Source organism: Pithys albifrons, chromosome 3 (assembly GCF_047495875.1).
Source record: "Pithys albifrons albifrons isolate INPA30051 chromosome 3, PitAlb_v1, whole genome shotgun sequence".
NCBI lineage: Eukaryota > Metazoa > Chordata > Aves > Passeriformes > Thamnophilidae > Pithys > Pithys albifrons.
Genome location: NC_092460.1, coordinates 12,717,985 through 12,742,496, shown reverse-complemented (window position 1 = coordinate 12,742,496; position 24,512 = coordinate 12,717,985). Strand labels below are relative to the sequence as shown.

The 24,512-nt window shown below is 42.9% G+C and overlaps 1 protein-coding gene across 2 annotated transcripts in view; it reads left to right on the top strand.

Annotated features, from left to right (window-relative positions):
* Window positions 1-3,256: 3,256 nt before the first annotated feature.
* SLC6A1 (solute carrier family 6 member 1) overlaps window positions 3,257-24,512 on the top strand; it is a 60,558-nt gene continuing 39,302 nt past the window's right edge. Inside the window, exon 1 of one of the 2 annotated variants that reach the window (XM_071550483.1) lies at window positions 3,257-3,468. The gene's annotated coding sequence lies outside the window, so the exon portion shown is untranslated. Of the gene's footprint in view, window positions 3,469-5,029; window positions 5,198-24,512 lie in introns of those variants that run through there. The other variant, XM_071550484.1, reaches the window with a different exon arrangement.

The following is a 24,512-nucleotide window of genomic DNA, read 5'->3' as shown; positions in this document are numbered from 1 at the left end:
CCCTTAGATTGCCAACACAAATCCTCAGTGCCATTTCTTGCCAAGTGAACCCTCCAGACTCCCCAGGTTAGCCAGGTTACACTGAATTCCTGCAAGGGACAGTCCAGTCCCATTAGCAACCTTGTCCCACATGGAATCAGGAATCAGAACTGACTTGACAGTGGGGTGCTCCAGACTTACCCCCTTGTTTCTCCCAGACATTAGCACATGCAGCCAAGCCCATGCCCACCCAATAATGTCCTTGAGGGGAGTCAGCACCCACTTACACCCCAGGAAGCCAGGCCTGTGCCTCCAGGCACCACACATCCAACAGATTCCCCAAGATATGTGCTTCTGAGTCACCAGCTTGCCAGCACAGCAGGCAAAGCCTGGCACATTTATAAATAATCTGTGGGAAACTCGGGGGAAACCGTAGTTTTCCTCTTTCACAGGAGCTTCTTTAGGCAGGAGCTCCTTTTTCTTAGATGTTTTTGAGGAACTCTGCAGCATACAACTCAGCTGATTACAAATCAGATACTCAAGATGTACAATGGACAGACAGGAGTCTTCACTTGTGGGTAGCAAGAGCTGGGTAAGCACCGAGAGCATCACAAGGCTCTGCAGCCTGTGCTGAAATCTCTGCTTTAGTCTCATGACTTTTAGGTTAAAGATAGTCTGGACATTTCTCCATGCTTTGTAAGTTGGTATAACTGCTGCACCCCACAGCTCTGAGTTTCAATGGAGCAGCAGCAGAACTTTTTCAAGTCAGTGAACTGAAGCATGACATCCAATTTTAAACAAATCTTTCCACTGGGCCATGTCACAGCTCTCCTAGCAGTTAAAGCTTAAATATTTAGAGATTATGACATTGCCCCCAAAACACATAATACCGTTCTAGGCATCCCCTGGGACAACTTGAGGCTGTTTCCTCTTGTCCTATCACTTGTCACTTGGGAAAAGAGACTGATACCCACCTAACTACATTCAGGTAGTTGTAGAGAGTGATAAAATCTCCCCTGGACCTCCTTTTCTCCAGGCTAAACAACCCCAGCTCCCTCAGCTGCTTCTCTTAAGACTTGTTCTCTAATATCAAAGCATCAGGGTAATTTTAATATTCCAAATCTGTCATGGACCACACCTAGAGGGAATCAGGGGATCTTGAAATCTACTGTCTTGAAATCTACAGGTGCACTGCTGGAGTGCAGATCACACACCCTGACCAGCAGCTCATGAGCAGCAATTCAGGAATGACTGTACTAGTGTTTTATTCTGTACATTGTTCGATATTGATGTAATTTATTTCCTTAATTCCCTCACAGAATGTATTCCCTTAATGTCAACTTATTCTTCAAAATCAGAGCTTTCCAGCATAAAGAAACACTTCTGGACTAAAATACTGCATCAAAAATGTGAGAAGTGGCACAAAACCTTCTCCCTGTGGCTCTGGATGCCCAGTTCACCTCTTCAGGGGGTAGTTTTGACCTTTCTCGAGCAAATTGTCATGGAGGCAAAAGGCAGCCAACCCCACTGCATTGTCACCAGTGCTCATGGCACATCCAAGCCCACACAAAGGTCTCTCCTGGTTAACATCCAGCCTCACGTGGACAGAACAGTCAACTAGTGCTACCCTGAGAGCAGGTCTAAACAACTGAATATATCCTCTATTTTAAAAAAGCCAAGTCAATCAGAACCAACACTTAGCCAAAACACAAGGACAATGGGACTATGATGAATACAAGGGACAATCAAGGGATAATCAGTAGCAAAATCTGTAACACTGAAGTAATGATAGAGGTGCCAGAGCACTAGTTATTCATTGCCACTGTATAAGTCAGCTAGAATATCATTAGCTATTACCTTTTCAAGCCACATGGACAAGGAAAATTCCTGATTATTATGGTAGATTACAGGACAATTCAATTATCATTCTCAGCATAAGTACTCCTTGTAATTAATGGGCAACAGTGTTAAACTCTGCTAAAATATTTTCTCCATTAAAACTTAAAAGCAAGCCATTGAAGATTTTGAGCAATCCAGCAACCTCTGCAGAATTAGCTGGGCTTCAAAATAGTAATTAGCCCATTTTATGAGATGTATCTTGTTGATCCATATGTCCTGGTAATAAACATCAGTGTTTATGTTTCTATTGCTGTATGATTATCATGTATTAAACATTAGTTCACACATCATCCTTAAATTCACATTGAGCGATGAAGACGTTACTAAAATAGACAAATATTTGAGGTGGATTTGTAATCCACTGATGGGCTAATTGATAATCAAAAACCTCTCCAGGCCTGCTTGGGAGGAAAAGGAGGATGCCAGGTCTTGCTGGCTCAACAGGTGCTGACAGTGCAATGCATGTTGCTGGTTTTGTTACTGATTTGGTGTATCCTAAGACAAAGATCTTAGTAGAGCTTGTGAATGACACTTCATCTTGTAAACTACAGAGACTGTGTTTTAATGCAGTGAGCCATACAGGACAAGACGGGGGATTGATTCTTCCACTGTGTTGATGGCTATTTTTTTCCTGCTGTGAGAGGAGCCAGCTGACCCTGAGACTTTCTCTAGAAGGTGTTCTCTGGCTTCAATCCTCTGGCCACTGTCACTGCCAGTCAGCCATTTCAGAGTGTCACCTGGGAAGTCAAAGGAGATAGCCTTGCTTCTTCTAGCTGTTAACCTTCACTGTGTATCTGGGCTGTGGCTGTCCTTGGGGAACAGGGAATGGCACAGGAGAGCACCTGCTCTGCCAGCCCTGGGATGTGGCAGTGCTGCTCTGACATGCCCCACTGCAGGGAACCCACCTGCTCTTGGCTGGGCCAGGAACAAACTGCCAGGAGAGGGATGGCCAGTGACACAGATCTTACACTGAGGGAACACCAGACTGAGCAGGATCCCAGCAATGGGGAGATTCTGACCACTTCTTTCCCTACACTTAAGACATTTTCGGAGAAGCTTGGGAATGTATCTGTGCTTTGACATTTCAAAACAGTGCTAGGCATCCCTGTTGAAACAACTTCCCACTTGGTAAGAGGGTCAGAGCTGCCAGGTTCCAGCAGCTCACCAGACTTGCTGCTCTCAATTACTTCGTTCAACTTTGGTTAAATCGGACTGAGGCTGAACCAGTTCAGGGGAACCAATCCCTGGATGGGATCTGCACGGCACGACCCTCGAGTCTGCCCGGAGGGGGATGGGGGAGAAGGGGTGACTTGGCTCTGAAGTGTCTCAGCCTGCTCCGTCCCCGGGGGCACTGCCGGCCCCGAGGGGCCCGCGGCTCTCGAGAGGCGGGCAGGGGGCGGGCGGGGGCGGTGCGGGCCCGGCCCCCAGCCCGCGCGGGCGCTGCCGAGCGGGGAGGGCACGGCGGAGCGGCGGGCGCCGAGCTTTAAATGAACATTAATATCGCTCGGGGAGGGCAGCACCGGTGGCTCGGGACGGGCGGCGGCGGCAGCGGCACCTCCAGCTCCTCTTCCTCCTCCGCCGCGGCGGCAGGTAGGCAGTGCGCCTGGGAACGCGAACTTCTGCCCTTCCCGTGCCCCCGAGGAGGGCGGGCGGCTCTCCCCTGCCCCGCGGGGGGACACGGCGGTGCCCCGCGCCCTTCCCGTCGGGATGCCGCCGGGATGCTTTTGGGATGCTGGCGGGGGACGCAGCTGCCCCGGGGATGGAGCCTGAGACAGCATCTCCTCAGAGGGCGGCGGAGCCCTGCGGGGAGCGAAGCGGGGCGAGGAGCAGAGCGCGGTGGGGCCGGGGGCGGCGGAGGTGAATCCTCCGGGAATCGCCGGGAAGGGGCCGCCTGTTGCCGCCGCGCTGGTGGCGGTGCGGGAGAGCGGGACTGGCGGGGACACGACGCCCAGGGGCACGGGCAGCAGCGCTGGGGGCTGCGAAGCCCGCCCCGGTCCCTGTGCCTCTCCACACGGGCGGAGACACCGCTGGCGGTGCGGCAGAGCGGGAGCTGCGGGGGCTGCCGGCGCTCCCGGGAGCGCGGGGCTCTCCGCTCAACTCAAACCTGGAACAGCCTCGCCTTAATAATAAAAGTTAATCCCAGAAGGTGGAGTGGTTTATTTTCTTTCGTTTGGCGTTAATTGTGTCCCTATGCTCGGTTCGTCCCTAGCACGGCGCGGATGTGAAAACACGAAGTGTCAGCCTAGCGCTCTGTTTATGGCTTGTTGGGAATGGATTTAAAGCTTTAGTTATAATTTCAGTTCATCTGTGGGCTCTGCTCGGTTGCTTTAGGATTCGTTTAAACTCTATTTTCAACAGAGACGAGTGAACTTTAAAGAAAATCAGGTCAGGCATAGATTCCGGGCATCAAACCCTTTCAGGTCCCAGAAATAGCCACAGAAGTAGCGTGACCAATTCTTTTTTCATGCACAAAGCTCTTTCTTTTTTATTTTGGCTGGATTTTCTGACAGATACCGCAGCTCATCAACTGGATATTTCCAGCTTACTTTAATGAAATAAGCACGCATTCTAAGCTTGCCTTTTTATGCCAATTATATTAGTCTCCCTTGCCTGTACTAGGTCTGAGTTTCTTATAGAGCTTGTAGTTCTTAAAATAACAAAGTATGTTTAGCACAAGGTTTCTCTTTGTGCGTTTTTAGGGTTTAGATCTATGGGACAGTGAGAAAAAAGATGACTGTAACGACACGTGCATATTAGCTGTTATGGGTTAAAAATATACTTGGGTATTAATAAAAAAGGTTTGGGGAAGTTTTACTTCTAATATTCTGTACTTGAAACATAGATGTTCTTAAGTTATATTTTTTGAAGTCTTGAACAAGAATTAACAAATATTTATCAGTAAGTGGGTCAGATGATAACATCTTTCACTGGATCTCTTACTTCTGGACAGTTTTGGTTGCTAAGTAGCCATGAATTTCTAATCCCAAAGTCAATGATGTCATAATGACATCATCACATCCTTTCACTTGATTGATTCTCATAAGAGAACAGTAATGAGATTTGATATACATGTCCCATCTCTTTAATATTCTTCCTCTGCTTCAGGGGATTTCCTGACCTGCCTGGCAAATTCCAATGAATCACACTGAGCTCTAGTAAAAAGACATTCCTTTTGGAGACGAGCTGGAACATTAAAGGGACAGTGGCTGCTCCTGGTCTTTTCAAAATCTGAGGAAGTTGGCAACTTATATTTTAAATGTGGAGCTCTGGATATGGAGAGCAGTGATTTAAAGCTTGGGCTTATTAAATTCGTGTGCAGGTGCGAAAGTGACTTGAATTTCAAAGACACTTCAGCATTTGATGTGTGTGTATCTGCTTTAGGCAGGGCAGGGGGCAAAGAGAAAATATAAGCTGTTTCAGATGCCAAAATAAATTTCATCTCTAATGGTTAATGGATGAAATGAGTCAGAAATTGTCACACTGATGCCATATTAAGAATGGTATTGAATGGTACTGAAGACAGCTCAGAATCTGTTTATTTTTCTAATTAGGTAACACCATTTAACCGTTGATAAGCTTAAGTATTTTAATAGCAACACTGCCATCACAGGGAAGTCCTTGTAAGAGAGTTTAAAATATTTCGAGTTTATAGAATTGATGCGTTTGGTTTGTTCTGAGGTTAAAGGTACAAATGTAGCCATTTGGTGGTGATCAGCATGGACTGTTAGTTTTAATACTTTACTTTTGTGTGTGTCCATATGAGTATGGATCTGCTTGAATTTCAGGCGGTTGTTTTCCTGATAAATAGTTTTATTATTGTGAATTTCTTCATACCCAGTGAGTTTGAAATATTCTAGACAGGGCTGTGTGTATTTCAGGTGTGTAAATCTTAGTGTTTCGTATGTGTGTGGAAAAGGGAGAAATGAAGCAGTTTTCACATCTGCCTTGTTGAGCATGTAGTTTTGTTTGGTAAAGTTAAAAGCTGAGTCTGTCTCACAACATTCAGAGGCTGCATAAACCAATCTCACTTGATTCATGGGTATTGTGGGTTGTGAAAATGTATTTCAAAAGTAAACAATGATTTGTGAGCATGGACGAGGTGGTGGTTAATGTGTTTACTGAACAAACTGACTGCTGAGGTAGTGCTTCTATTATTGCTAAAGTACGGCAGCATTGATGGCACTATTAAGTATAACAGAGTGGTAATTGAACATGAGGACTGGGAACCAGTAGGAAGGCGGTGGGAGAAGATGGTTTTATATGTTTGAATCTATTCACCATGTAAGTGCAATCCAAGGTACAGATGCAAAAAGGAAATTTCTAAATAATTGGTAAGAATTCTGCACTCATCATCCTGTATGCAGTGACAAATTTCTACAAGCTTTAGATTCTTTCTGGGATGACTCAACTACGAACAAGTGATTTGGAAAAAAATATTATCTCTGAAGAGAATCCTTGGTGACAATTTCTTTTCAAGTTATCTTAGGATTTTTCTACGTACCATGATTTCTTCTAACTCGTGCTTGCCTTGAACATTGGAGACAAGAAATGAATTTGGACTTGAGGATATATCTGTGTCTTTTCACTGAACGTTAGATGGTCATCCGTGACATTTGCATGGTTGTGCTTTTAATGTGGTGACACATTTGGTTATATAAAGTGCAGAAAGCAGTGCACCTCAAAGCCTTTCTGAATGCTTGGAGAGGAAGGTTGGTGCTGCAGTTCTGACCAATTTGCCCAGGCGACGACAGAGGAGACATGGCCAAATGGTGAACGTTCAGAGTTGTGACAGAGCTCACTTAACACACAAGGTCAGTCCTTGCAGAGGCTCAGTAAAACAATGGACAAGGCAATGAAGTCTCTTGTTGTACCAACAGAAGTAGGAAACGCGATCTTTAGACTTTTGTTATCCACTGCAAGACTAAGCTGTGCTCAGATCATGGGTGAATTATCTGGTATCTGGCTTAAACAAACCACAACTGAAATGCTTCAGGACTTCTAGCGACTGAGATGTTTTGTTCCCCTGCTTCCAGAAGCACGTCCTGTGACTGGCAGTGTGAGGACAGCCAGCATTTCAGCCCCAAATTCTGCTTCCGTCCTAAGCTCTGTGTGAGAATAGAATGAACTACCAACTGGATTATTAGACTTACTTCTATTTTTTAATGTAGATTTTTAAGGAGAAAATAATACCTGTAAAACCTGAAACTTTTGCAGGACACATTTGTGAGCCTTTTATGGGGGCAACAATGACAGTTGGATATTCGAAGTGTGTTTTGTTCAATCAGATTGAAGGGTAGTGTGATAAATAAATTCATCTACACTGGACCTCCTGTACTGATGGAAAAATACCTTCCAGAACACAGACAGGATTTGTCCCTTATACACTAGGAAGTAAAATAATGAAAGTGTATTTTTGTATGTATATTCTGCCCTCCTTTCTTTTATAAAGGCACTTGAAGAAGAAAAGTCTCACGGTGTAGCATGAACAACAAATTATTTCTCTCCAAGAGACCCTCAGGGTTTTGTTTTGGTTTTTTTTTTGCTGTTGTTGGGTTGTTGGGGTTTTTTTGTTTGGGTTTTTTGTTGTTATTTAATTTTTGCACAAATGCATTTTTCAATCATTTCAATTGTTCAAGATGTGGCCAACGTGCAGCTTGTGAGCACAGAAGATGCTGCCCCAAGTCCTCAGCAGAGCTGATGTAATCTGTAAAGCGAGGACTAAACGCTGCCTCAGTCGCACTGCTGTGCCTGGAACATCAGCCTGGGAGGTCTGGGAGGTCACGCTCTGGCTGTTCCCCAAGGAGAAGGACCCAAACCACTGCATTAACATTCCAACAGTTCCATGGTGCTGCTCTGATCAGACTTCAATGTGCAGAAAATGCCACTCTCTGCTTTGTACTCACTTAATGACAGCTCTGGTACAAAAGGGCCCCGTGGGTGCAGCGAACCCACGAGGTCTAACAGGTACAAATCCTCTGCCTTCAGCTGTGATTGATGCAATGCTTTCAGTAATCGCTTCGGTGTCTTACAAGTCCTGTGTTTGACTTCTCTGTAGCAATTCCGATGTGCCACTGTTGTCTGCTTAGGGAAATCAAAAACATTAACACAGGATAAAAACAGCCCACAAAAACAAAGCACAAAAACAACCCAACAATAAAGTCAATCCAGATGTGATAGCTAACATCTATTAGATAGGAAAAGGCTTCTATTTAAGACAAACATAGTCACAGAATACATCCATTATTCCAAAACCACAATAATTCCTGAAGGAATTTATTGTGCAAGAACAGAAGTTATTTAAAAACCATTAATACCTTGATACCAATAAAACCTTAGGCTGGAAAACTTTGGGTTTATTACAGTTTTGATCTTTCTATTTTTAAACATGTAATATGTTGAGAGCAAACTTAGTGCTGATTTTAGTCTGAAACTCTTTTTTGGTGTAATCCTTATTGAAAAATTGAATCTTTTCTGTGTAAAATAACAGTTATTTTAATGTTCAATGCAAAACATGCAGTAAAAAATCAGTGCCATTTATGCCAATTTTAAAATTGTGTACCAAGACAAAAATCTAATATAGAACAAAGGAAGAAAAAGTTATGTCAGTGGTGAACAAATACATCACAAAATTTTATTTTGAAAAATAGATGCTTTCAGTTACCCATCAATGCATCCCTTTCAATACAAACTAAAAATTTGTAAGGAAGTGCTCCCAGTGTGATCTTGAACTCTGCTTGTGCAAGGAATTATGATTTCCCACCCTCCTCCTCTTTCTGAAGAAAAACAGATTAAACAGAGCTCAACATGCAAACTCTTTTCCCAGAGAAGTTTGTTCAGCGTTTCCATCACTTCAGAGTAGTGAGTGTGGGAGGGGGAAACTTTGCAGAGTTTGTGCAAACAGTTTTCTTCTGAAATGTGAGTTATAATATGCTCTTGTCAGTGAAGGGCATGTACCACCCCCAAACCAATCTGAGTCCCAGGGTTAGTTCCTTTAGGGATTCTGTGGGACAGAGAGCAATGAATCAGTTGGCTTGTTGGCTGCTTTTGTTTGTTTTTTTTTTTCCTGGCTGAAATGCAGCGGGTTCTTGGTGTCACAACTGGCACAGTGCTCAAAGAGAAAATACTTTCCTCTACCAAGGTGATATTGTCTCTGAATTTCAGGCTACAACTGTTTCCCTACAGGACTGTTTTCTCAGAGAAGCTGAGATGAAATGAGGCAGCTGTTTTAAAAACAAGCATCACAGGAATACAACATGGCCTCCAGTTGTGGCTACAACAAGGGGGGCACTGTTTAGTATTCTTCTCTTCCTCGATTGTTTTTAAAGGCTAATGAAAGCCTAAGGAGACACTCAGACAGTCACACGAGCACAAATCCCTATTATTGGCCTGATGATGAGCCTTGGTGCTGAAATTTTTGCATGCTGCATCTCTGTTGCCTTCTGTAACTGCTACAAATAGCAGGAAGGGATAGATAAAATGACACAGATGCTTTAATTACGATTTGATTACAGAGCAACCAGAGGAGTCTATTCTGAGGAATATGCAATTAGAGAAAATTCTGAGGACTATATAACCTTCCGAAATTAAAATTAACTGGGATTATTTGAACAGGGCTTTAACATTGCTGAAAAAAATATCATTCCTCAAGGATCTTACTGCTCATGGGTTATGGATCCTCTTTAGCTTAGCAGATGGGTTTCAGGGTAACACAATGTCATCTTCCTCAGCTGCATGTGCTGCTTTGCTTCACCTCACAGTCCCGTCTTAGCATCCCTTGCTGGTCACGTACAGGAGGCTGACGCAGAACCTGCACTCAAACTGGAAGGAAACAACCACCCCTGAGCTGAAGCACATGAAAAGGAAGAGCAGTTTGAGCACTCTTGGGTCATCTCTCCATTTCCTCACTGTGGAAACAGAGATTTTCAATCTCATGAGCAAGAAAATTAGAGCTGTGCACACTTGTTATGCAGGCACCAAAGGGAAGGCCTAGATGGAAAATTCCATGCTTTTTCCTCTTGCAAACTATTTAATAGCAGGAACCTATATGATTAAATATGTTAAGCTTCTTTGTGGGCTTAAGTGGTACAAATTACTTGAATTTAATTCCATTGATTTCACTGGCTGTCAAACACAAGCAGAATTCAAAATCTGTCCCACAGCCAAATAGCAGCCTCCAGTGTAGAGACACTTAAATCTTACGGAAGTTACATTCTGGGACAGCGATCATGCATTTCTTCACTGTCTTGAGTTCACCTGTTTGGACAGGAATCATCAGCCTGGGGGCTGATGTTGAGCCTGGAGTGGGTGAAGCAGAAGGTCACACCTGCTGGCACAGGAACTGTCACGAGCAGGTCAGGAGGCTTTCAGGTTGTGAACTGCACCACAGGCCAGTGACTGCAAGCAGGTCATGTTTCCCTTGCTTTTCCTCAATGCTGTATCAATAGTAGAAGGTCTGGGGGTTTTTAGTCTGATTTTCTGTCCAGCCTAATATTAAAATATTTATTTCTTATGCTCAAAAAAATCTTACTTCAAGTGTGATGTCAGCTCTCCAGCCGAGAGAGCAGGACCTGCCAGGGGTCCTCCTGGGCTCCAGTTTGGGATGCAGTGTTTGCTTTGGGCTGGAGTGTGGCAGGAGTGCATGGTAGAAGGGCTCCTACTTCAGTGAGCTTTGTGAGCCCTGATGTTGCACTACTCGTAGAAACCATGGGAAACTGGGCTTTGCTGCTGCCTGGCTGCTCTGACAATGGATGGGGGGGTTGTGAGAGGGGCACAGCTGGATCCGTTCATCTCCCTGGTGGGTCTGTTCGAGTCACCGACCTTGCTTTTGACCTTGCTTACCTTCAACAGCAAGGGGTCCAGCTGACCTGACACTGGATGTGGCCAACACAGCTGATAGATGGTGTCCAAGACACTCAAAGAATTACTGTTCTTTCCCAACAGGTGCAGAGCACAATTAAGCCAAACATCAGCTGGATTCAGCAGCCTCTCAGTCTCCTTTGTCAATTGTAAGGACATTTTCTAGTGTAGGGCCTTCTTTATTTATTTTAACATTTCTATTTAAGAGCATTCAAACCCTCCAACTTCAAAGCATTTCTGTTCCTACTGACCCATGTGTATTTCCCAGGGCTAAAACCCCTAGCTAGCAACTTAGGGATGATTTGTCAAGGGTCGTTTTAATAAATTAGGTTATTTATTTTCTGCCTGAAATTCCCTCGTTGGTGACTAAGAGAAACTTTGTATTAAGCTGTGCAAAGCATAATGAGGTTGCTGTAATGCTTTGATGTGGAAATGCTTAAATGCCAAAAAAAAAGGAAAAGGGAAAAGTGGTGTTACTGATAGAGACAGCTTGCTTAAGGTATCTAGGGACAATTTATAGAAACCAAACGTAGATTCTACTATAAAGATTATAGATTTTGATAATAGCCCTTTAAAACTTAATATCGGACTTCATAAAAAGGTCAAAGTCAAATTATTTTCTTGAACTCTGCTGCTGATGGTTATAAACTCAGTCTTTTATAAAAATAAAGATCTCTGTGTTATCAATTATGAAGACATTAATATACAAGAGATGTACAGTAAGATTTTATTTCCTCATACCTATTACAAAGCTGTTCTCCATCAACAAACTTACTGGACAGATTCCTAATTTTTCTGAGATTAAAAGGCTGTAGTGAACTTGCACTGTATTTGTCTCACTTAATGAAGATGGTTATATAAGAGCCTCTTCCCCTCAGCTGATTGAATTGTATTTCCCATGCCACTTCTGGATTTCCATGTTGCTTATAGATTATCAAAACAGAGTTTGCTGTATTTTCTTCTTTCCTTCTTGTATTTATTCTCGAGGCTTATTAGCGCAAAGTAGCTCTGAGCCATGGCTTGGACACCAGAGATTCTGAAAGCCTCAAATAGCCGTAATAAGTGAGTTGGATGAAGGATGCTGGTTGCCATGGGAACGGTGCATGTGCCACACAAGATAATGTAACTGCTGGAGTGCAGAGATCTGTGCTGCATATTGATTGCAAGATTTCTGGAATTCCTTAGAAATGTTGTGCTTTGTGCTGTGTGTTTCACCTCGTGAGGGAGAGCAGCTTATCAGCTGTACTTAATCCAGATAGATTCTAGTAATTGGAAAAAAGTTGGCTTTTGTGTGTGAGGGGAGAAGAAGGGTCAGAGCTCCTTGAGGGCATTGTTGGGTTCACAGCCTTTCCTTGTTGAGCTGACAGTGTCCTCACTGTTGTGCTAAAGCAGAGTTAATGCAGTATTGGAACTGAGGCACTACAGGTGACTGCCCTGAGTTAGCAGTGGCAATAGAAGGCCTTAGGAAACTGAACTTTGACTTTTATGATGTTTCTTACGGTGGCTTGTCACCTGCACAGTGTCACAGTGCCCCATTGCTCTTTTTGGTGTGCTGCTGAAAAGTTCCTTTTTGTTCCAGCTTGTCAAGGATGAATTTAATTAGTGGCATAGCTGTGCAAAATGCTCTGATTAGGAAATATCACATTCACTGACAGCCAGGAGGATGAGAGCAGTATTGGCCATTTCACCATCTGGAGGAAGGTAAAACATGCACTGGTTAATTTGGAGAACTTCTGTGTGAGCAGGACCACACTTGATTCTGGTTTCTTGGCAAGGTTGGGATTCTTTCATAAAAAATGAATGAAGCAGGTCTGGCTTTGCTATAATTCTGCAGTCTAAGTTTCTGGGTCATGAAAGGACAAAGATACTTTGGTTATTGTCCATATATCCCAGATCCTCACCAGCATAAACCAGCAAAGCTCCATCAGTGTTCTGTGTGGTGGAAGGCAGCTGGGTCCACTGCTGCTCAGGATGATTAAATGCAGATGAGGTAATGCAAATTAAAACTGTCCTTGTAATGTTATCCCCCTGGGAAGGGTGATGCCAGAAACTCTTGCTTGCCTTCAGCAGGATTGCTGCCAATGGCCACCTGTTAGAGAAGATACTGTGTAATTATTGACCTTACAAGGCTTTTGGAAATTATGGATATTGTCTCATACCTACCTCGTGCTGTTTGAATCCCTGAGTGTTGTGTGAATCTGCCTTAAAAGCAGCAGAACTTCAAGTTAGTAAAGTTTTCTCTGCCAGCTCTAAGAAGATACTTATCTTGAGGGACAGGTTGGTACCTTAAAATGTATCTGAGGTACTATTTGTCAGAAATGTGTCTGAGAGGACATATTTAGAAATGCTAGGCTGCTGTGCCCTCTGGGCATCATTCACAGGTTAGTGTGACTTTGTTCATCACTATGGGTCATCTCAAATGTGGTGCTCAGATAGTCACTGAATTTATTCTTGACTCCTATTTTGGGGTTTAGATCCAACCATGTCCCAGCAGAGTATCCAGTTTTATTGCCAATTCAAAACACTGTATAGGATCAGCTTCTCTGGAGTTCTTCTGTGGTTTTTTGTACAGCCAAGACAAACTGAAATATCCTGGTTTATAACCAAGCCATCTGATTTGTAATGTCCACACAGTTGCATTTTAGAGCACTTAAACCCAGTAAGGCACTAATGGCACTACACTTTGGTATGTTTAAAGCCCTTGGGTTTTGATATTTTTGGTAACACTTCAGTGTTTTCTGGGTTTCTGTAATAATTTGTGGGTGAAACCCTTAGTTTTTTTAGAGACAAAACATATGTTGAATTCAGTGAATGAACTAATCAGTGAGCTTGGGCATTGCTTTAGGATCAGGAAGAGTCCTGCCTGAGTGGAACCTTACTCTAGTGGTATCCATCCTCCTCTAGTTTGGCTCAGCCTTCTGGCTGCACCTGGTTGGAGCAGTGCCTCACGTGGCCTGTGGTCCTTTCCTGGGCAGCTGTTGTGTCCAGGAAGACCAAGACCTTCTTCCAGGTGTCCAGGCATCTCTCTCTGCAGTGTCTGCAGGCTTCTCAGGTTTGCATGTATGTGTATGTGCATAACTACACACACATCACACCATGTATTTGTGTTCCTGTATCTGTGTGTGTTCATACTCTACAGTTCTCACCTTCTCCTCTGTCACTTATGCTTCTGCTGTCACTTGACAGTGTTTAAGATGATTGCTTGGATTAGAAAGTGCTTCAGTTGGGATAAAAGAGAACAGACTGGAACTGAATGTCAGTTGTAGCTTTTTTTTGCCTATGCTCTCTGCACCCAGCTGGAAATGGTTTGTCACCATAACAAGGTGGTGACATCGTTCTGAACGAACGTGTAGCACTGGCACAGTTACAGATTGTCACTTAGAATCATAGAATCATAGTATCAGTTGGGTTGGAAGAGACCTCCAAGATCATCAAGTCCAACCCTTAATCCAATCCCACTTTGATTACTAGATCATGGCACTCACTGCCATGTCCAGTCTCACCTTGAAAACCTCCAGGGTCAGAGAATCCACCCCCTCTCTGGGCAGGCCATTCCAATGCCTGACCACTCTCTCTGTAAAGAATTTCTTCCTGATATCCAAACTAAACCTCCCCTGGCAGAGCTTAAGCCCATGCCCTCTTTGTCCTACTGTTGGTTGCCTGAGAGAAGAGACCAATCCCCACCTGGCTACAACATCCCTTCAGGTAGTTAGTTGTAGAGAATGATGAGGTCACCTCAGAACCTTCTCTTCATGCTAAACACCCCCAGCTCCCTCAGCCTGTCCCCACAGCACTTGTGCTCCAGTCCCTTCTCCAGCCTTGTTGCTCTTCTCTGGCCCCACTCCAGCCCCTCAATCTCTTTCCTGAACTGAGGGGCCCAGAACTGAACACAACACTCAAGGTGTGGCCTCCCCAAGGCAGAGTGCAGGGGAAGGGTCACTGCCCTGGGCCTGCTGGCCACGCTGGTTTGGATCCAGGCCAGGATCCCATTGGCCTTCTTGGCCACCTGGGCACATTGCTGGCTCATGTTCAGCCTCCTGTCAATCCAAGGACTTGTTTGTCCTTGGACTATCTGGTACTGGCCTGGTACATCACCATTTTAAAGAATACTCTTCTTTGATGTATTTGCACAAGTAGAAATGTCTGTAACTTCCCACAGCAGCCTGGCCCGAAATGCCTGTGGTGTTTTGGAGTGTTGATTCCCTGCATTGCACCAGGGAATTTTCACTATCAAAATGGTGCTAAATTGGATAAATGCAGGCACTGTGTTTAGAGTAGGGCATCTTCCCCACTGACACTCTTCTGATAAGGTAGAGTTTGAGGGGCCAGATAACAAAGATATGTGACAGACAGGTAATCTGGTGCTTCCACTCCATGGCAAACCATCTAAGGTACGAAATGTAACACCTTTCATGTGATCTCTGAGGTGACTTCTCTTGGCTGAACTCCACTGAACCTGAAAACTGCTGCTGATTGCTAAGGTCTAGTGTACAACATCCTGCAAATCCACCTTGTACCCTGCACTGAAGCTGCAGGAATGGAGTGGTTCTAAAGGAGCAATTAACACCCTGTAGGTGACTAAGTTTTAGGAACTCAGGTGTGAGAAGAAATGCAGCTGCTGCCACCTCCCCAAACCCACAAAGCTCTGGCATATGAGGTGGTTGCTGGATTGAATACCATAAAGTTCCAATAATCAGCATGTGTTGTGGAGAAAGGAATAAGAATAAATATTTCTGGAGAAAACAGCAGGAAAGTGGGACAAGTGTTTGCCTTGGAAAGGTCAGTGACTTGAACAGATCAAGAACAATTTTTCCTTGTCAATCTGGCCCTGGCATCTTGGTCCCTTAAGGAGCACAGGAAGGGTTTTGTTGGATTTCAAACATGAGCAAATGGGACTCTTTGTGGTTTATCATTCAGAACTCCCTTTTCCAGCTGCCTTCCAGAGGAGACAGCAATGCTTGGCAGTCCCTGGACACACGTGCTAGAAGGTGGAAGTTCATCTTCATGGGTGTCTGGAAGGGAAGAATGATGGTTTTGCTTCACAGCAACACTGGGAGGACTGTGAAGAAGATTGTTTTTCCCCATTTGCATTCAGCTACTCCAAGTGTATCCATTTCCAGTGAGGGTGATTTTGATTTTCCACAAGAGTTTCCAAGGAGGTGTTAGATTGACAAAAGCCGTTGCCAAGGGGCTCCAAGGGACTTGACAGGTTTACAGACTGATGATGTACTGCTGGGGTAGTCTCAGTGAAAATTGGGTTTCATATCAATAATAAAGAATTAGAGGTGCTCAAGGACATTGTTCAAAAGCAATTTAGAGAGGCCACGGAACATTTTGATTTGTCTCAGTGTGATTTCTCCCACAAAAGGGGTTTTAACTGTGACTGGTGGAATTTATTACAGCTTTATAATTTTTATATTGAAAATTGAGCTGCAGCATTATATGCTACTGCTGTCTATGTGAAGATTTCGTGAAAGTAAATGGATAGTTTATGAAGGCACTATCTTGGAGGTGAGGAAGTTTCAAATGTAAATTATCAAATATCTTTATTTTAAAAGAGTGTATATCTTAGCCAAAGAGGTTTAGTAATGGACAAATATGCATTTAGGAAATGCTTAGATGGGCCCTTAAATATGTTAACAATTTTCCAAGATAATTTTTTATAGTCTAGTGTAAAAACACCCAACAAAACTGTTATTTGCAGACTATGTCTGTGCCAGCACTGACATTATTAGAAAAGCAACTCTACTGAGTTTCTTCTTTTGTTCTTCATGTAAGAACTTGCTGCCTTGTCTTCTGAGTAACACAAAAGCTGTTTTATTTCTGAGGAACACATTCTTTCTGAGTAAACCTTGTAGGAGATTGTTTTTCTTTCACAAGGCCTCTATATTTTCCTTTTGCCACTATGTTTGAAGTTGTAGAAAATCTCAGTAGAATTACATTGCAAGAGCAGAGCTGCTTATTTTGTTATTTACTTCAAGTGGTTAAAAAGAGAATTGCTGAGAGGTGCCTAAGCTATGGCAGGTAAATCTGTGAATGTCTCTGTACCTGGTATCTAAAAGCCATGTGTGTTGTGGCTAGGGATGCATTATTTTCATTTATTGGTGTCCTGATGTTAGAGGTGAGATGGAGGGGCAGGGAAATAATCTGCCTTCTTTAAAGGTGACATAGATGTTGCCTTGAAACATATTGTATTTCTGCTCCTTCCGAAGCTGTTGCTGTTTGCTTTTGGCCACAACATGTGTGAGCATTGATGACATTGATGTGTTCACAATCAAGGCTGTCTACGTTAGGAAACAGCTAACCTAAGAATCACCCGAATGACAAATAGCACTGATAAACATCCAGCAAAACAAGGAATATATAAGTGTGAAGATTTATAGGCATTTTTCTTCCAGGGGTGACAAAGATATGCAGAGTGAGGTCAGCTAAGCTGTTCATAAATGAAGCACAGAAAGAGGGAAAATAACACTAACTACACAAAGATATGTCAGCTGTACTTCCCTCGTGGATAGAACGACTTGAAAGTAATTAACACTACAAAGGAATGGGCACAATGAAGAGAGCCTAGCAGCATCCTCTGATGTCCTCCTTGGAAAGCAGATGGAAACTATCAAGGCCACACTCCCTGCCTGCCTTTGCTGCACACAGGAGGCTTCTGGCAGCAGTGGCAGCAGCAGTGCTGAAATGGTTGCTGCTTGGTGCTGCAGGAGTTGCCCCTGCCTGGATCCTCTGGGATCAAAGAATGGCCAAGGAACATAAATGTGGACTTTTTTTTTGTTATTTGTGCACCAATTTCGTTCCACTTGGTCTGCTGCTTTTTGGCTGTGTGGTAACAAGCAGATCTGCCCCAAATAATTCAGCTTTCCCCAGGGTTGGCCCCAGGTCCTTGAAAGAGTTAGGTCAGACAGGAGAGTTTGCAGCTGAAGAGTTTTGAATAGCAGCAGGTAAGAACCTCTGCTTGCAGTTCCTCAGTCTGGTCATTGTTGCTCGTTTGCTTCTGGATTAGGGGTATAAGCAAGCGGAAAAAAAATCTGCAGAATGCTGTAACCATTAAAAATAATAACAACCACCAAACAAAAAACCCAAAACAAACAAACAAAAAACCAACAAAACCCAGGCAAACAACAAAACCCCAAGAATTGTTGTTTAAGGCCCAACATTGGGTCACAAGAGATTATTGTGCTGAGCATCTGGCACATGTGCCAGCCTATCTTGTGTCTGAAAGCAAAGTACATGTCTGTCTGCAGAGAGTTTTGTTCTTCAGCCCTGTGTTCATGCACTTCCACAGAAAATGCCTGGTGTGAGAAGGTTGACATGGGTGGCACACATTCTGCTGTGCTCATATCCCCAGTGATTATGCTGAGATGGTTTCTGTGGGAAGCACGTTGGGAGCCTTTCTGTTGGTTTGCCACTTTAACTTGGCCCCTCTACTGGGCTAGGATAGTTAAGATCGCACTGCTTTGTTTATTTATTATTTTTTGAAGACATTTGCTGTGTTTGTGTTTGATGTAATTGTGTAGTTCTCTGTTTGCAACAGGATTTACTCTGTATTCTTCACTAAAATGTTTGATGTACAACAGTGTTTGCCCATGATGTTCCTGCCTTCAAACGGAAGATTTGCACACAGCCACTAGAAATGAGTGTTGCTTTTTCAGCAGGAAGCTCTTGTAGTGGAAACTGGGGAGCTGGAAGAGAGAGAAATGAGAAAGTTCAGGGATCTTTGCAGAAAGCCATAACTCCACTGGCCTTGGTACACTTACAGTGGTGGACAATGCAGTTCTGTGCATTTAGAAATGCTAATGGGAAGCGTAAAATATTGACTGAGTGACAGCTGGGCTGCTGTGACTTTTTGTGTGGGAGGGTCCTTATTTTCACCAGGAAAGATGAAATTGGTTACTGTTCTCTCTGGGATGTGTATCACAAAAGAATGCCGCTTCTATTTATTTTTCTTATAATATTAATTGAATCCCAGCCATCTATTGTCACTGTTGCTTCCACAAAATATTTCCTGTTCTAGAAGAGCAAAGTAAAATAATCTCCATTCAATTTAACACAAGGCTCTTTATATTTTGTTTGTATAATGATGACAGATGCCTTAAAATCAGAGGTGAAATTCCATCACTGGCTGGATGTGCAGAGGACTCTGAAATGCATAATATAGCACTGAATGAGCTATGTTTGAGAGTGTCTAAACTGTCTTGCAAATAAATGTCTCCGACATCCTGGTTTATTTCCAGGGAGCTCTGCTTAGCAGGAGCAGGAGTTATCTCTGTCATGTAGCAGTCAAGATTCACAGTTTTGGTGCGAGATCTACTACTACAGGAATAAAGACTTCCTTTGTTTACAGGAGTGGGGGAAAATCACCCTTCAGGCTGTTGTTTATAGCTGCTGACATGTGATAGAACAGAACATTGTGGAATCTCAGACTGGCATCTTTACAGGGAGGGGGAATCTTCAAGGGTAGCTCAAAGCTGACACCTTGTCATCTTGCTGTGATAAGCCCTAAAAAAGAGCTGTTGGATGCATTGGAGTATGTTGTGCATAATAAAAATTGAATTCTGGAAGAGTTAGAAACAGTGGGTTTGTACTCAGTAGCTGAATTATGCAAGGTATGGAGTGCTGTCTTGTGTGGAACATTCTCAGGTAATGGGAATTTCTTTGCTAACAAAAGGCTTCAGGATTTGGTCCAGTGGATCTTAAAAATGGTCGTGCTATTTGTGGATGTGATTGGCAGATGTAACCCCTTTCCTGCTCCCATCTACATCTTTTCTTTCCTAATCTGCACCAGCCATTAGACCAGAACATAATTAGATCTAGTGTTTCAGAACCAAAGTAGACATTAATCATTCAGCATATATTTTTTCTTAGAAGTCTAAGGAAGATAGACACCTCAATGCCACTGAAATGCACACGTGTGTTTTTGTCTCCTTTAAAAAATTCAACCATGCTATTTAATATAATCCGATGGTGATTTTATCAACACTTTCTTAATGATTTTATAAATATTTGACATTCCCAAATACTGTGAATGAATTGGAAACATCATACAATTTTAAAAAATGGTTTTTTTCTGGCTACTTAATTTCCAACTCGATACTCACAAATGCTTTCATAGCCTAAACCCACCTTTCCTCAGTTTCATCCTTGTCTTTCATTGAGGTAGATGGTAATTTACTGACATCCATTGCACAAGCTTTCTTTTTTTCTGAACAAACCTGAAAAAAACAGAACAGAGTGTAAAAATGTCCATTGGCCTTTCTGAAGGGTGACAAGCAAGTAAAATTTTTCCCTTCTAAAACCATGCACCAGCCTTGCCCTGAGTGTAGTTACCCACAAGGGTATTGTGAGAGTTTGATACCTGTGCTGGTGTGTCCCTTTAACACCAGGGAGACATGGGAAAGGTCACGGGGTTTGAAGATGGGAATGATGGAAGTCTAAAACTGGGCATATTTGAATGCATCCTCTGCTCGTGGGAGGCCCTTCTGTGAATGTTCACACAAGAAGGAAACAGTATTTGAAATCTATTTAAAACAAACCAACCCACCACAAAACCAATAACCCGACCACACAAAACCCCAAACAAACAAAACAACGACAAACCCAAACATACACAACCACAACAAAACAAATATTAGAAAAGGCAGGAGCATTTATTCTGCCTTCCTTGACGTAAAGCTTTATCCACAGCAGTTGCCTCAGTATGAGCAATTACACTGGAGAGGCTGCAGTCCACTTGCTGCTTCTTCCCCACGGTCTCCAAGCAACATGCCACCCTCAGAGGTGTGGTGGACATCATCAAAATGCAGGGGACACAGTCACAGAATATTTAGATTGGGAAGAAGCTCTGGAGGTCATCAAGCCCATACAGGTGCACTGTGTGACCTGATTTTTGCTGTTTTACAAATTACTTATTTTACAATATTATACAAACTATACATTTTACTGACTTTGGAGAGAAATGTTAAGAAATCAATAAATTAAATATGTGTCACTCAGGTGGCATTTCTCTGCTTCTTCCAAGTTGTTCATTGAATGCATTTTTTTATGGCTATAGAGAGATGAAGATTTCTCTCCTTGGTGCAATAACTTTGTAACGTGGTGTGCTGTTTGTTTGATAAAATTCTCTCCATTTAACCAAATACCCTTTTCCTTCAAAGTAACATGAGCTCCCAGTGGAAAACAAGGATATTCAGTGCTTAGCAGAGCCAAGGCCTCCGTTTGCACAATCCCTGCAGTCTGGCAGTGTATTTGGAGTAAGTCCATCATGACTGCTTTAGATTGGCTTAGCGCTAAATCACAGGGGAGAACACTTCCCTCAGTCTGTGCTAGGCAGATAAGAACTGATATTTTTCTGTGAAAAAATCACACTTGTTTTGCCAGTTGTTATTTTATTACACTCAGAGGGATATAGAATTAACTTCTGGTAATTATTGTTTAAGAGTCCCTATTTCCTGGGTAATACTTGGAAGATATGGCTCCAGGGGAGCTGAGATGTGCTGCTCATATTCAGTATTGTGCAAAACAGGAAGATTTCTGCTCTTGTGGAGAGCAGATGCAGGGAATTGCTTATTGTCTTATAGGCAGAAACAGATTTTTTATATTTCTTTCTTTAGGAATATGAATGCATTTTAGAAAGGAGGTGATCAGTAAAGAATAAAGAAGTGTACAGTAATATAAAACATGGCTTTGTTATTTCAGTCGAGGTTTTGTGGTGTTGAGTTCTGGTAAAAATAAAAGAACTTACTGTGTGTTGGTATGAACAGGTGCAGCAATTGCTTTTGAAATGAGTCCAAGCAAGTAACATTAAGTCCTCATTTTACACCTCACTGAATGCTGTGCAGAGAACTTCCCAGCAGCATAAGCAGATATAATTCCATTGATAGCTTTGGCACTGAGCCTATTCACTTAAATCAGTGAAGTAGTATCTGCTCATGCCTCAGTAAACAAAACCTATTATATTATATAGGTCAGTATTTGTTTTGGGACAGTTCTTAATCTTTTGAATGCTTCCCTTCCAAGGTTAATTCTGTATTCCCAAAAGGAGCTTCTGGGTCTTCAGCCTCCTGTTTCTGAGGCTGGAAGATTTTGTGAACTGTCTTCCTTCAGCTGAGACTTCTGAGGCCTGTATTATGGGAACAGAACTTTGCTTCCAATCTTTTGGAACTTTCCTCGAGCTCTCTGTGTGAGGGAAAGGGCTCACAAGATGGATGGATGAAGGCACTTGTGGGACTGAAGCCCAAGGAACAGTTATAGCTCCTCTTAAAATTACTGCAGCTCTTTAAGACCACAGTGTTCCCAGTTGGAAATCTCAAAACAAAAGGCTTGGGGAACCTTCCTAAAGCCAAATGCTGCTATGGGGAAATGTGGACAGCGCTGGTTCCGTCTCGATAGGTGAACAACTCACTGGAAAATTGTCTGTGCAGTTTCCTTTCATTGGTAAATGGGAAAATAATTTTGTAAAGCAAAAGCATCAGTTCTGAGTTCTGCAAACCCACTGTTCATGGGGTAGAGTGGTGGTTTGGTCACAATGTTTTATCACAGCCTCTTGTGAGTGAAGAACTGCCTTGGGACGGGATTCCCTGTGGCAGGTAAGGAGATGTTCTGCCTGCTCTACTCCTCTCCCTTCCCCTGCCAGCCAGGTGCTGGGGACAGTGGAGGGACTGCAAGGGATTTTTCTGCTGTGTTCCTTAGTCCTGCAGCTGTTCTGTAGGAGCTCTGAAGTGAGGCTGTGCTGCTGGCCCATGGTCTTGCATTAGGCTCAGCACTTTGCCCAGAAATGTTGGTACTGAATATAACCTCTTGTTTTATTTCACTTTAAAAATTATTGAAGTAAGATTATCTTTTGAATATTTCTCTCAGTGTCCCTAGTTAGAGAAACCAGAAAAGTTCAGTGCTTGCTTGGGTTCTCTCACTTAATTGCTGCTGAAAGCCTTGAACCAGTTGGTAATATCTCAGCTGTTTTATTTTGTTTTGGTTTTTAGTGGTAGAATTTTTAAGGAGGGAAATAAATGGAACCATGTCCTCCCTTGCAGGTCTCTCTTGGAACCACATCTCTTTGCTTTCCTGAATGTTTTTCTCCTGTTCCTCAGCTATATTAACCTTCTTGGGTGTTACCTTAATTTCAAGTGTGTGTTTAAATCTCACTAGGTTAAAGCAAATCTTACCTATTTTAGTATAAAGAAAAAAGAGCACAGAACTACATTTAAAGAGGGATAATATGTAGTTCTCATCAAGTACTAAGTTATGAAAAAATTCCCTTTGCCTGTGCCATCACTGTTGTCTATAGTTAATAAAAGTAATGCTGACTACAGAAAGCTCTGTTCTCTCAGAGCTGGAGAAGGCAGCAGGTATTTTCTTCCCATTTGGAAGGTGACATTCCCAGCTAGATGGCCTAGAAAGTTGTTTTCAAAAAGTATGGCAAATTATCTCAGGAGAGCTATTGAGCATCCAGCATTCTCCTCAACAAATTGCTGAGTACCTGGCAGTGCCTGGCGCTGTGACAAGAGTTCAGCCTGGGGGTGGTGACAAGTGATGAGCTATTCAGAGCACCTCTTCCCTTTCCCCTCTTGGGTGAGCCTGCAGAGCTGGGCTGCAAAATTCACCTCTTCGAGGCTTTTTATGGGAGTTGATAAACTCAGCAAGGTTATTGCATTAACATGCAATAAACATGGTACCTCATGATAGTGCTGGTTTGGGTTTTTAAAGTGCTTTTCACAGCGTGTTGAACTAATTTGCAAACTGTTTGTTTGAGTAAATTGACCCTAAGACATAACCCAAGGATAAAAAGATGTTGATCATTTGTGGGACTTTCTATAGAGGTTTTCCTGTGTGGTGTTTTGGTTTGTTTTTGTTTGTTTTTTTCTAGAAGAAGCTGTTTAGCAATTGGCTTTCGCAAATCAAATTTTTTTTTGTTTTTACTTTAGCTCCTAAATATGGGAGGAGGGAAATTAACCCAAACTCATTATTGCAGATACATAGAACTTTTGCTTTCTTCCCTTTAGATCTGTTTGTCAGAAGCCAGTGTTTTGCACCATAACCCCTATGCTTGTGGGCCGTCTTTTCAGCGAAGGATTGGAAGCTTCAGTGGGAAGTAACACTACCAGGCTGAGGGAAATGAGGTTTAAGTGCCGTTTGTATTCTCCCTGGGTTTCTGACCAGCATTTCAAAGAGCAAGTGTCCTCAGAGATTTATTCCTGTGGTTTCTATTGAGTCCAGCCATTGTGATGGGATTCTGGGAGCTGAAAAAAAGAACATAAAAATACCTGTAGAGCAGATCCATGAGAAATAAGGCTTATAGTCATTTTGATCGTTATTAAGTTTCTTCTTTGGTTTAGCATCTTCCTGGAACCTGGGATATGCTACCAGTCACATCTGGGGTAGAATTCATCAGCTGTGTGTTAGAAAAAGATAGACTGAATGCAATTACCAAAGCTGAAATTTTGCCAGGAGTCTGGATTTACTTTTCAGAAAGTACCAAGGCATCTTCCACAGTCACAAATTATGACACCTTTTGGATGGGACACAAGACTGGGCTTAGTGTGAAAATATGGCTGCAGAAATCATTTGCCTGGCATATAAATAGTGTGTGCATGGGGTAGTTTTCCTCAGGAGGAGAGAGGGAACCAGTGGATCTGCCAAGCAGCACAGATAAATTGGATCTGGAAAGAAAAAGTGTTGGTTACAGGAGGACAGAGGTAATTGGTACCATATGTTGTTCCAATCTTCTTTCTTCAATTGAGCAGTCACATATTACAGTGCAAACAGCTGAAACTGCT